Raw genomic sequence first — 12,940 nt, forward strand, 5'->3', positions numbered from 1 at the left:
TTTCATCAGCTTGATTGGCAAGCGCCCCTGCTGGGAGCCCCAGATGGGAACTTGCAGGATATCTTATATCTTCACATGATGCTCACCCTGGACTTCCATCCATGTAACTCTTTCCCAGACTTCCTGGTCACAAGCCTTCCAATCGCCACCATTCAAGTTTCCTGACCAGCCAGTCAATCTATGGCCCATAACTCATCAGTCAGTGTAGACCTTTATCCCACACCGCCTTTCCTCCAAAGCACACAACCAGATTGGCCAAAATGTGTCTTCTGGGAGTCCTGGGCAGGACTGTGGTAAACATAAAACACAGTAAAACCTTGGATTTCGACGAGCTTGTTCTGCCAGTGTTCTCCAAGATGAGCAAATATTTCTAATAAATTTGCACTTGATAAACAAGAGATGCCTTGTGAAACGAGTAGTATGTGATACCAAATGTCACATGATCAAGACTGAGCCAATGGTTCTTCTCTCTCTGCCTGTGGGATGGTGGGTGATCATCAACACAATGTCACATTTCCACAAAATCCGCAAACAAAGGGCAAAAGCAAGTGTCATTGGATAAAGTAGCAGGAAAAGAAAAAGATTCCATTGAGTCAACAGAAAGCAGTGACTCCGTTAGCGATGGTGAAAGCCGTCCTACACGCTAACCCTCCTCTCTCCTGTCTCCCCCACACCAGCAGTGAAGGTAGTCAAAGGTAAGTGCAGTTTGTTTATTGTTCTTTATATTTTGTATTTTCTTTATTCTTTTGTATTATGTTATAGTATTGCAATCATTTTTATATGAGTATTTTGGGGTTTGGAACGAATCATGAGTTTCCATTATTTCTTTTTTTATCATTTTTTTAAAGTTTAGTCATTTTTCAGAGACAGAGAGAGACAGCGTGAGTCAGGGAGGGGCAGAGAGAGAAGGAGACACAGAATCTGAAGCAGGCTCCAGACTCTGAGCTGTCAGCACAGAGCCCAACACGGGGCTTGAACTCACAAACTGTGAGATCATGACCTGAGCCAAAGTCGGACGCTTAACCGAATGAGCCCCCCAGGCGCCCCTCCATTATTTCTTATAGGGAAAGCCGCTTTAATATACAAGTGCTTTGGATTACAAGCATGTTTCTGGAACGAAATATGCTCACAAACCAAGGTTTTACTGTATGTGAATATATATTCATATGTGAACATAATATATTTGTTCTGTTTTTCTGGAGGACCCTGACCAATACACTTCCCCAAATTTCCTTGTGTCCGTTAGCAAACACATCCCTCTCTATTTCCTTCCCCCCATCCCCAGGCGACCACGATCATTACAGATCAGTTTTCATTTTCTAGAATTTTATATAAATCAAATCATATGCTATGTCCTCTTCTTTGGTCTGGCTTCTATCACTCAGCATAATTATTTTGAGATTCATTTGTACAGTTGTATGAACCAAGAGCTTGTTCCTTTTTATTGCCAAGTAGTATTCCAGGAGATACACTTGATGAACATTTGAGTTGTTTCCAGTTTGGGGCTATTTTTTTTAAGTTTTTAAATTTATTTTGAGAAAGACAGAGACAGCGCGAGTAGGGGAGCGACAGAGAGAGAAGGAAAGAGAGACTTCCAAGCAGGCTCTGAGCCATCAGCGCACAGCCTGACACAAGGCTTGAACCCACGAAACTGTGAGATCATGACCTGAGCTGAAGTCAGACGCTTACCTGACTGAGCCCCGTAGACTCCCCACGTTTCATTTAAAAAAATTTTTTTTAATGTTTTATTTATTTCTGAGAGAAAGGCAGCGTGAGCAGGGGAGGGTCAGAGAGAGAGGGAGACAAAGAATTCGAAACAATCTCCAGGTTTTGAGCTGGCAGTCAGCACAGAGCCAGACGCAGGGCTCAAACCCGAGAACAGTGAGGTCATGACCTGAGCCGAAGTTGGACTCTTAATCGACTGGGCCACCCAGGCGCCCCTCCCCACATGTTTCATTTTTAAATAAACTACCGAGCTGTGTTCCGAAGTGGTTATTATTGAACAGTGTGAGTTTCCGCGGCTCCCCATCCTCACCAGCAATTGATACAGTCAGTGTTTTCATTGTAGCCATTTCCCCAGGGCAGTGGTATCTCATTTTAATTTGCATTTATTTTTCTTAGTGACTATTGATGGTGAGCACCTTCTCATGGGCTTATTTGCCATCTCTCCCCTTTGGTCAGGTGTTTGTACAGACATTTTGCTTGTTTGTTTGGAGCACATGCCTGGTAGTTTTTATTGGATTCTGGACATTGGATTTGAAAAAGAGGCTGTGGATTTTATGTTTCAGTTTTCTACTGGCAGTCAGGTACAATATAGGCAAAATCACCTCCATCCAGTGCACTGGATGGGCTTCTGGCTTTGAGCGGGCTGGCCTGTTTCTGGTATGTTGCAAATCCTCAGCACGGAACTTCAGCATCTCAGCATCGTGCACCTTAAGCCTTGGGGGGAGGGGGGCGTCCTCTGTGTTCTCTCCTGGTGGGCACAGAGCCCCCGTTCTGTCTCCCCGACTCGCTGAGATTGCTGAAATGACTGCTTTTAAGCCTCCAGACAGATGCTATTTCTTTTTTTCCCTTAAAAAAATTTTTTTTAACATTTATTTATTTTTGAGAGACAGAGAGAGACAGAGCATGAGCAGGGGAGGGGCAGAGAGAGATGGAGACAGAATCTGACGCAGGCTCCAGGCCCCGAGCTGCCCGCCCAGAGCCCAACGTGGGGCTTGAACTCACAAACTGGGGCATCATGACCTGAGCCGAAGTCAGATGCCTGACTGACTGAGCCACCCAGGTGCCCCTGGATTTTCTTTTTAAGTAAACTCTACACCCTACCTGGGCTCAAACTTACTACCCAAGATCAAGAGTTGTATGCTCTACCTGCTGAGCCAGACAGGAGCCCCTCCTTTTATTTTCTTAAAGAAAATCCCTGACTTCATATTATTTCATCTGTAAATGTTTCTGTGTGTAGTTCTAAAAAATAAAGGTTTGCCTTTTAATTTAATATATAAGTTAAAAATGTTTTTAACTTAATAAAGTTTTTATAAAAATCCTTAAACATCTATTTAATAAAATATTAAAAATTTTAAAAATTAAAATTATAAAAGTACAAAAAATTTTTAATATTTTAAAATAATATAAAAATACAAAACATGAAGATATAAACATGCATAAAATATTTTAATTTAACTAATATTATATAAATACCCTTAAATGCACCTAGTACATAAAATACATAAATGTATATATCATCTAAATATAATATATAAATATAAAATACAAGTTTTAAAAATATAAAACCTCAATACCATCATCACACTTAAAAATTAACGACTCTTTTTTTAAATTTTTTAATTTATTTCTGAGAGAGAGAGAGAGACAGCATGAGCAGGGGAGGGTCAGAGAGAGAGAGGGAGACACAGAATCTGAAGCAGACTCCAGACTCTGAGCTGTCAGCACAGAGCCCGATCTGGGACTTGAACCCACAAACTGAGATCATGACCTGAGCCAAGGTCAGATGCTAAACCGACTGAGCCACCTAGGCGCCCCTAATGACACTTCCTTAATTTTATCAAATACCCAGTGTTTAAATATATAATTGCCTTACAAATGTCATTTTAAAAATATCTTGCTTGTTTGAATCAGGAGTCAAAGTATTTTTTTTAAGTTTATCCATTTTTGAGTGAGAGAGAAAGAGTGAGCAGGCACGCATGCGCACGCACACACGCGTGAAGGGGAAGGGCAGAAAGGGGGACCGAGGATCCGAGTGGGCTGTGTGCTGACAGAAGAGAGCCTGACACGGGGCTCAAACCCATGAACCGTGAGATCATGACCTGAGCCAAAGTCGGACGCCTAATCAGCTGAGCCACCCAGACGGCCCTGAATCAGGATTCAAATAAAGTTCACATGCTGAAATTGCTTGATATGTCTACTAAGCTTCTTTTACCCCATAGGTGTCTTGACTCAGCGGGTATGTGTGTGTACATTGCGTGTGTGCATGCAGGTGCATACGCCCTTGTGAAGGAACTGGATCATTTGCTCTGTAGGGTATCTCCCAACCTGGGTCTTTCTCTCTCTCTTCCCTTTTTTTTTTTTTTTTTCATTTTTTAATGTTTATTTTTGAAAGAGACAGAGCACAAGCAGGGGAGGGGCAGAGAGAGAGGGAGATTCAGAAGCCAAAGCAGGCTCCAGGCTCAGAGCTGTCAGCACAGAGCCCGGTGCGGGGCTTGAACCCATGAACCATGAGATCATGACCTGAGCCGAAGTTCAACGCTTAGCCAACGGAGCCCCAAGGCGCCCGGGCTGTGATCTTCCATCAGGAGGCACACACTGTCTATTTTTCTCTTTTGCTGATATTAACAGCAACTGATGATCAATGTTAGTTTCACTAGTTCAGTGCTTGATTTTATTTGCTTCTGCTTCCTGGTTCTGGTTTTGGAGACGCAAGAGAAGGACGGGACAGGGTCCTCCGTGTTCATGCTCCGCTCTCCCAAAACCGTGCCGTGGTTTCCCCAGCCCTGCCACCGTGGGTCACTCGGGCTCTTTCCTGCCCCCGGCACCCCTGACAGGTGATGATAAATACCCGGGGTGGGAAGGAATGAGTGAATGAGCGGGATGCCGGCCTCCACGGCCCCGCAGATTGTCCGGGCAAGTACCCTGAGCTCTCGGCAGGATTACTGACTTGGGCTGGGAATGGTCAGGGGTCGAGATGCCTTATGGCAGCGAACCCTTGACAGTCTCCCTCAACCCATGTGACCGCTCGGTGACCAGAGCTGAGGTGGGAACACATTGTTCTGATGACAGCTTCTGCATAGATACTTCCACAGCATGGGGGAGCCTGGGTGGCTCAGTCGGTTGAGCATCCAACTTTGGCTCAGGTCATGATCTCATGGCTCCTACATTCATGAGTTCGAGCCACGCAACGGGCTAGCTGCTGTCAGCAAGGGAGCCCACTTCAGATCCTCTATCCCCTCACTCTCTGCCCTGCCCCCACTAGCGTTCATGCAAAAATAAATAAACATTGGAAAACAAAACAAGAAACTTCCAGAGCACAAGGGCATAAGCATAAGTGCAGGGGTTTTTCAGCCTGGCTGGCAGACTGGGGCTTAGATATCAACTCTACCACTTAATCAGCTGTGTGACATTGAAAGAGTTATTTTTCTCCTGGATGTGGACTGAAAGAGGTTCCCAAAGATACCAGGTCCTACCGAGTGTAAACGTAAATGTTATCTTTTTTTTTTTTTAAAGTTTTTTCACATTTATTTATTTTTTTTAAATGTTTTTATTTATTTTTAGGAGAGAGAGAGAGACAGCGTGAGCAGGGGAGGGTCAGAGAGAGAGGGAGACACAGAATTGGAAACAGGCTCCAGGCTCTGAGCTGTCAGCACAGAGCCCGACGCGGGGCTCAAACCCACGAACCGCGAGATCATGACCTAAGCCAAAGTCGGACGCTTAACCGACTAAGTCACCCAGGCGCCCCAGCGTAAATGTTATCTTATTTGGAAAAGGGCCTTTGCTGTTGTGACTAAATTCAGGATCTTGTCAATGGAGAGACTGTTCCGGGTTATCTGGTGACCCCTAAATGTAATCACAAATGTCCTTATAAGAGAGAGAGGCGGGGAAGGGGGAGGCCCCCCCACACACACAGGGCAGAAGATGCGGCAAAGGGGGAGCTGAGAGGGACGGGAAGATGCCGGCCTTGAAGACTGGAGTGACGTGGCCACAAGCCAAGGACAGCCGGCAGCCTCCAGAAGCGACAGGGGCTCGGAGCGGCCTCTCCACTGGAGCCTCGGGAGGGAGCGTGGCCCCGTCATCTCGATGTCAGACTCTGAGACAGAATCCATCTCTGTGCTTAGATACTATGGTTTGTGGTGATGTGTGGCAGCACCACAGGAAACGAATACAGCTCCCTGTGCCTACGAAACACACGGTGGGCTCCCTTGGGGAGGGGGAGCGAAAGTGCTGCTGGGGGGGCTCGGAGGCCGCCAGGGGGCCGGTCCCTCCACGCTCCTTAGGGCCCACAACGCCCTTATATCTGCAGGGCAGTCCTGTGGCCCGAACTGGCCGCCGATGACCGGCAGGGGGCGACAGATGGGAATTCTGATGGACTAGGTGTCTCCCCAGGTGGCTGGGCTGTGAGAGCTTCCTCAGGCTTCCAGGGCCCGGGTTTCCACCTTCTGAGCTGGGGGAGAGCAGCAGGGCACCAAGGGGAGAGAGGAGTGCAGGGCAGGGAGAGTTGGAAAGGGGTGCGTGCAGGGCAGGGTGTCAGGGAACAAGCAGAGACACCCTTTCCCCGGGGGGTGGTCAGCAGAGAGCCATGGGTTCCCCAGGCTAGGTCAGCCGAGCCCACCTCGGGGCCACCTGCCAGCACATCTCCCCCGGGAGAGCCCTAACACCCCAGGCTGCCCGCTCACCACCCGCAGGGCCCTTTGTGGACTGTGTCTCCTCAAACCCAGCACTGGGCGGGGGGCAGGCATCAGCTCTGTTTTGCTCACTGCAGCGTCCCCCGCACCTAGCACACAGCAGGTGCTCAGCACACGTTCGTCAAGAGGGATGAACGAATGAGCAAAAAGATCCTGGACCCCGTGGCCAGTCGGAGAAGGGGACCTGATTTCATGAGCACCCCGCCAAGGGCCACGCACTGAGTTCAGCATTGAAGGTTGTCCCTTGAAGCTTCAGAGCTACCATCGGTGCCCCCTCTCCGCCCTGCACCCAGGAAAGGTGAAGTGGCCTCAAGGCCAGCCAGCTCCTCGGGCAGAGCCGGGCCTCAGCCTGGTCCATGACCCCCAGCCCCACCTCAGAGCTCCATGCAGCGTTCTGGCGGAGACCGGGGACATATACAACGTGGCCCGGGTCCCTCCAGGAGGGAGTCAGGAGGGCTAGGAGAGGCCGGCTGGGTGGGCGAGCTGGACCACCGAGTAGAGAAGGGCGCCCAGGATGGAAGCCTTAAGAATAGCACTGAATTGGGGCGCCTGGGTGGCCCAGTTGGCTACATGTCCCACTTGGTTTCGGCTCAGGTCACGATGATCTCAGGATTCATGGGTTCAAGCGAGCCCCACGTTGGGCTCTGCGCTGGCAATCTGAGCCTGCTCTTTCTCCCCCTCTCTCTCTCCGCCCCTCCCCTGCTTGCGTGCTGTCTCAAAATAAATAAATAAACTGGGGCGCCTGGGTGGCTCAGTCGGTTAAGCGTCCGACTTCGGCTCAGGTCATGATCTCGTGGTTCCTGGGTTCAAGTCCCGCGTCGGGCCCTGTACTGACAGCTCAGCTCAGAGCCTGGAGCCTGTTTCAGATTCTGTGTCTCCTTCTCTCACTGACCCTCCCCTGCTCATGCTGTCTCTCCTTCTCTCTCAGAAATAAATAAAACATTAAAAAAATAATAATAAATAAATAAACTTAAAAAAAAATAGCAGGGAGTTTATGGGATGAGACAGAAAAGCCCCAGAAGGGACTAGTTATCCACCACATTCTCACTCCCCCTCACTGTCCAGCTGAGCCGAAAATGTTTGGTGGCAGAAGAGAGTGGCCCAGGGGTGGGGAGGGGTGGGCAGGACCAGCCCCCCCCCCCCCCCCCCCCCCCCCCCCCCCGCCGGTCCTCACACTGTCATCTGACCCAGCGCTGCACGCGTCCACCGTGAGCACTCGGGGGAGGGGCACTTCCTGTCCCCCAAATAATCCATCCATGTCCCGCCCTGGCTCTACCTGATCCTGAAGGCTCCCGGCCCCCCCCCCCCATTCCTTGCATTCTTGATCCAGGACTTCCGGTTTTCAACGCTTATGGTCAAGATACTGCGACCCTGACTTGTGTTGAGTCTTATTTTCTAGAATTACCAACTGAGTCATTTACAGATGAAATGATGGGATGTCAGAGGTTTGCTTTTAGAAAACATAGAGGGCGGTGGGACGCGGGTGGAGGAGTAAGAGAAGCTGAATTAGCTTTTCGGGATACTGTTCGGTCTGCTTTTGTACGTATTTGAAATTTTTCCTTTGGAAAAAGGCTCCCCCGGAGAGGCTCCGGTGGGGGTGGGGGTGAGGGAGACGCGCCCCCGGCCACCCCGCCACCCGCCGGCTTTGGCCTGGGCGCCCGAGAGGCGGCGCGGGCTCTGGCGCCACCTGGCGGCCGCCGTGGGACCGACAGCCTCTGAGGCCCCAGGAGCGCCCGCCTGGCACTCGGGGCGGGGCGGGGGGAGTGGGGCTCCAAACCCGGGCCGGACCCCGCAGCACGGAACGCGCGGGCCCACCGGGTGCTGCCCTGACCCCCCGGAAGGCCCTTCGGGACCCTGGCCCAACCTTGGCCTCCCAGGGCCCACCTCTGCCCCTCACCCCCACTGCCTTACGGAGCCACAGCAGTCGTGGCGTGTGAACGAGGGGACTGACCGGTGCTTGTGCGACTGGGGTTCCGCCCTCCACGCTCGCCGGGGGCAGGCGGGGGGGGCTCCCGAGGGTGGCGAGTAGGTCCGGCCGCCGCGCATGGCACATCCAGTCAACTCTTCAGGGCCTCACTGTCTGTAATGTCACAGTTTAAAGGCAAATACTTATAAGAGCATTTCCCACCTCCCTATTTCCGGTTCTCCACAGCGGGAGCTCTCAACTCTTTTAGCTGATTCTTTTATTATTTACCTCCATATCGCTAAAGAACAGGCTTACATTTTTCGCTTTTCCCATTCTGGGTGTTTTCAACTGAGGATAGACCGTGATAATTTGGCTCTTCTACACTTTTCACTCTTCACCCCCTTACACTTCCGGTCTGTCTCCTTCACCTCTCACCTTCCAGCTCCTTAAGCTTCCGGTCTCCCTCACTCTTCACCCTTCTCCCCTCCACTCCTGGTCTTCTTCACAGACACACACACACACACACACACACACACACACACACACACACACACACCACCTGATCACTTTCTGCCCCATTATACTTGCTGTCTCCTTCACCCTTCATCCCTACACTTCCGGTCTCCTTCACCCTTTGCACCCTAGCCTTTCTGTCCCTTCCCCCCCCTCCCCCCAGTTATGGCTTATTTTGGGTTCAATTAATTTTCTGAGTTTAAGCTGCGGGTTAACTATTCACAGATGAGCCATGATGAATTTTTCCTTCTGCTTTAACTTTTCATTTTCTCCGGATTTCAAGATGGTCTTGCATTTGCTTTTGCTTAGTTTTCTACATATTTGTTACTATTTTATCTATTTGTGTAGATTCAACTATGTTAGACGTTCTATTAATTTCGGCATCTGGAGAACTCTTTCCCAGGGCCTTCTGGCCTCTCCCATGTAAGGGAGCTGATATCTGCTGGCGCCCCAGGGAGGGAGGGCGTCCTGGAGGTGCCCTCCACGGACTCTCTCTTGAGTGGAAGCCCATTTCCTTCCCTTTTCTTCTCATTTCTTGCTTTCTTCTCCTGTTTTGATTGAGTCTATCCTCCACCACCTTCCTGAGAAAGGATGCCTAAGGGGTGAACCCCTGAGATTGCGTATCTAAACACGCCTATTTCGCCCTAAGTCTAGTGGCCTCACTGGGTATTTAACTGTTGCTTGAGAATCGCTGTCCCTCAGAGTTTTGAAGGCACCGCTACCATCTAGTGTTATTTATGAGAAGCCTGAGGCCGTGCGGATCCATGATCTGTCCTGTAAAATGTTTTTCCCTCCCTTTATGGAAGTTTTTAGAGTCTTCTCTTTGTCCTTAGTATCCTGAAAATTCACAATGATGTGCTTTTGAGTAGATCGAATTTTACGCTGTACAGGGATCTGAAGTAGCCTTCGAATATGTATTTCATGACCTCCAATTCTGGGAATTTCAGAGAGGAAAAAAAATGAGAAAACAAATCCAGGATGTCCAACTTGAAGTTTTGGAAGCAAGGAACAATGAATGTGATAGGAAGGCAGTTAATTCGTAAAAATAACGCCAAAACTTTCCAGAACGGAGTATCTTTAAGTCTACAGATTGAGATGCCCTGGGGACCCTTCGTGTGACTCATGACAAGAGACTCCATGCCAGGCATGTGATAGTGACATCTCTTGGTGTGTATATTTGAAGCTGCATTTAAATGTTTTTTTTTAAATTTATTTCTAGGAGAGGGAGAGAGAGAGAGAGAGTGTGTGTGTGAGCAGCGGAGGGTCAGAGAGAGAGGGAGTCACAGACTGAAACAGGCTCCAGGCTCTGAGCTGGCAGTCAGCACAGAGCCCGACGCGGGGCCCGAACCCACAAACCGCGAGATCATGACCCAAGCGAAAGTCAGACGCTTAACCGACTAAGCCACCCAGGCGCCCCTGAAGCTGCATTTAAATGTGACCTAGAAATTATTTGGGCCCCCGTGTACAATCCAGGCAATATGTTATGTGACTGAAATGAGGAAGAACTGATGCTGATTTACCCCATAGAGTTGTATCCAGGAAGGCTTCACGGAGGAAGTGAAACTTGAGTTGGTTTGTAAAGGATGGGTGGGCAGAGAAGAGGTCTAGGTGTTCCACAGGAGGGAATTATTGAGCTTGTAATGAATCCCTGGGGGGATGTGTGGAGGCCTGACTGGCTGGAGTATCAAGATAAGGTAAGGTGGGACCCGACCGACCCACGGACATGGAGGCCAGGCCTGATCTGGCTGGAGCCCTGCTCCTTATCTGAAACTTCCCACAGAGAAAACAATGCCCTCGCTGTGTTCAACCTGAGCCCAATCACACCACGAGGCCCTGGGCAGCGGAGGCCCGATAAGCAGGGAGAAGTTCCTCTTGGGAACCGAAGGGGAGTGGGTCCTGTGTCTTGTGTCTTGTAAGTCTCCTTGTGAGGATTCTCCACCTTCTTGCCTTCTCCCTGGAGTTGGAATCTTGGCACTGGGAGGGATCTTAGAACCACCTCGCCACTAGCAGAGGCCACACAGGGTCCGGGATCTGCCCAAGGTCAGGCTGCTCGTTGGAGACAGAAGTGGGTTTAGAACTCAGATCTCTGGATCCCCCGTCCAGGGCTCTTTCCTGCCTGCCTGCCTTCGCTCTCATCGGGAGAGGCAGCCTTTCTTCTGAAGGCTGCCTACACTCAGCTGCTCAGCCCTGGGGGCGTCACAGGGTGTCCAGCTAGGGGGCAGCGGGGGGAGCGGGGGAGGGGGGGAGAAGGGGCCAGAGCAGAGTTTACTGTTTGATTTAGCTTCCACATTCAAGTTCACGTTCAGAATGTAAGGCCAAGAACAATGATGTCCATTCTGCATGTGTCTCAATACCCTTACTGCTCTGCACATTCACTATCACATTCCCAGGTCAAGGTCTTCAGGGTGCCTCCCTGCCTGAAAGCCGTAGAGCAGCGTTTGGCAGGCAGCCGGACCCCAGAGGGAACCGGAGCCAAATAAAATATGAAGTCAGTTGAGAAGTGACTCAGGCGCTCGGTTTTGCATCAAGGTTGCTGGTGAGCAAGATGTGGCGGCGCTTACCCTCTGCCGCTGGGGGCCAGCTCCCCGAGGGGTGGGCCCACACCACTTCCATGGCCGGCATGGTGCCTTTCACACAGAACTTGCCTAAAACCCTTGCGTAGAGTTGACGCCCCCTGTTATAGGTTGAATTGTGTTCCCCAAAGACCGTGAAGTCCCACCCCCAGGACTTGTGGATGTGACCTTATTTGGAAAAGATTTCTGATTAAGTTAGGATGAGGTCATTAGGGTGAGGCCAAATCCAATGGCGGGTGCCCTAATAGAAGGGGGGAAAGACAGACACACAGGGAGAATACCACGTGAAGACAGGAGTCCAAGGTCCCAAGCCCAGGGATGACTGGACGCCGGGCCACAGCCTTGGGGCACATCCTCCCCTAGCAGCTTTAGAGGGAGTGTGGCCATGCTGACTCCTGGAGCTCAGACTTCTGGCCTCCAGAAGCAGGAGACAATATATCTCTGTTGTTTAGGCCACAGGGGTGTGCGGTCCACATTTAGATGGGGCGCCTGGGTGGCTCAGTGGGTTAAGCATCTGACTTTGGCTGAGGTCATGATCTCCCTGTTTGTGGGTTTGAGTCCCATGTGGGGCTCTGTGCTGACAGCTCAGAGCCTGGAGCTGCTTCAGATTCTGTGTCTCCCTCTCTCTCTACCCCTCCCCCATTCATGCTCTGTCCCTGTCTCTCAAAAATGAATAAACATTAAAAAAAAAAGAAAAAAGGTGGCCCCAGGAGAGGAATGCGTTGCCCAAAGCGTCAGCTGGTTTCTGCCTCCTGCCTGCCAGGCTGGTCTGTCCGTCTGTCTGCCGCCTGCCATGGCTGTCTTCCAGACCGGCCATCAGAGGGTTGGGGTGGCATCAGCAAGACAGGGGTCTGGGACCCCGTGCTCGTGGCACCGAAGCCCTCGGCTGGCCTCCCGACACCAGTGGGCCCTCTAGTCCGACGGCATCAGGAGAGGTACTGAGGGACTGGCCCGGACTGGCAAACCGCTGGCTGGCCGAGCTGCCACCACCCAAGCCGGCATCTGGCCCAGTGTCTGTCCAGTTCTGTCACAGAGCAGCGGCGAGGGCTGCCACCTCTCAGGCTCCCACCTGTGAAGCGGATTCTTCATGTTTCCCAACCACAGGTCCCCAAGGGCACGCTCACGAGCAGAGGGTATATTTGGTTTTGTCATGAGAACTGGGGAGCTTCTGGCCTTGGGGGCGCTGGGTGCCATGCACCCTCTAATGTTCAGACGCTGCATGGGGAATAATGGGGCTCAGCCCCCATCCCCCCTGGCCTGTGATTTGATCTCTGACCACTCTCTTTTTTTGACAAAGGACGAGTCACTCTTGTGCACCCCCCCCCCAAGTTCCTGCTAATTTAGCGTCATTTGCATGTGCAGCCTTTTAGGTTATTTAACTTGTAAATTTCCCTCAATAATTCCAGCTCCATTACTTTAGGCCCTGATTGCAGCACTTAAATTTTTTAGTATTCCATGCACCTCCTTCCAAGATGTGCGGGCTCAGCCGCTATCAGAGCAGCCAGAAAGCCCTCGAACCTCCTGTCTGGAGGCTG

This window comes from Hyaena hyaena, unplaced genomic scaffold (genome assembly GCF_003009895.1).
Source record: "Hyaena hyaena isolate Hyena2069 unplaced genomic scaffold, ASM300989v1 scaffold_50, whole genome shotgun sequence".
Classification (NCBI taxonomy): Eukaryota; Metazoa; Chordata; class Mammalia; order Carnivora; family Hyaenidae; genus Hyaena; species Hyaena hyaena.